Below are 1,122 nucleotides of genomic sequence, written 5' to 3' on the forward strand. Positions count from 1 at the left end.
CCGCCCGGAGGCGGGAGGGACGTTTCCTGGGGGCAGCCGGCTGCTCACGGAGGGCCTGGGCTCCCAGCCGGGCAGGCGAGGGGCTGGGGAGGCTGCACGGCTCCGGGGCCGGGCCCTCAACCCAGGCCTCACGAGGCACAGGCACTGGGAGCCCGCCTGCCGCAAAAGCCCTCTGTTTTTGCTCTTTCTCTTCCTCCAGGGGCAGCTCCAGGACGCTCAGCTCGTCCCACTCGTCCTCCTCCGGGGCCAAGGGCTTCATGCAGCTGCCAGATTCGGTGCCGACTTCCCAGGGCTCTTGCGCGAGCTCCTGGTCGCTGTCATTCTCCCAGCTGGAGTGCACGGAGGGACTGTGGCCGTTCCCTGGGGTCACGTCCTGGCCGAGGGACACTTCCTGTTGGGAAAGGGCTGTGCCAACGTGTTCTTCCCAATCGGAAACTTCTTCCCAGCTCTTGATGTCCCCCTGGGACAGCTCTTTCTCCAGGTGTTCTTCCCAGTCTGAGCGTTCCTGGGAGCTGTTGGCTTCTCTGAGGGACATCTCTTCCTCCGTGCACTCTTCCCTGTTTGACACTGCCCTGGACAGCTCCTGCTCCGAACACTCTTCCCCCTGGGACACCCTTGGGGAGCAGCTGTTCCTTTCTCCCTGGGACAGCTCTGCCTCGTGCTCACTCTCTGGGGAACAAGGCTGCAGCTCCTCCTCCTCCTCCATCACTGGACTCAAGGGTGTCTTCGGAGGGTTGTAAATGACAGGGACCCAGCGGGAACACATGTTGGACGCCGGTGTGAAATAAGGCTGTGGCACCACATCCCCCTCCATCTCTGGGCTCGAGCCTCTGTCCTCAGGGCTGAAGGTGACACCAAACTGAGACAGGTCTTCATCGTCTGTGTCATATTCCCCCTGGGACAGGTCTGTGTCGCTGCTGGAGTCCCAGGCCCTGTCCCAGTCCAAGGTTTCCTCATCGCCGCCTTCCTCTGACCACGTGGCTGACCCTTCCTGCTGCTCCCTGATGGCTTCCAGCTGGGCGGGCAAGGGCCTGCAGGGTCTCACCAGGTCCGGCACCGGGCTCTGCTCCCTTTCAGCCGCGGCTGTTTCTCCCATTTTCACAGCCAGTCTTTGCTCCCTGT

General features: G+C 62.9%; 1 protein-coding gene across 1 annotated transcript in view; it reads left to right on the forward strand.

Moving 5' to 3' along the window:
- Positions 1–1,122, forward strand: part of TNN (tenascin N) — a 29,173-nt gene that overhangs the window by 5,962 nt on the left and 22,089 nt on the right.

Source organism: Corvus brachyrhynchos, unplaced genomic scaffold (assembly GCF_000691975.1).
Source record: "Corvus brachyrhynchos isolate BGI_N302 unplaced genomic scaffold, ASM69197v1 scaffold466, whole genome shotgun sequence".
NCBI classification, from domain to species: domain Eukaryota; kingdom Metazoa; phylum Chordata; class Aves; order Passeriformes; family Corvidae; genus Corvus; species Corvus brachyrhynchos.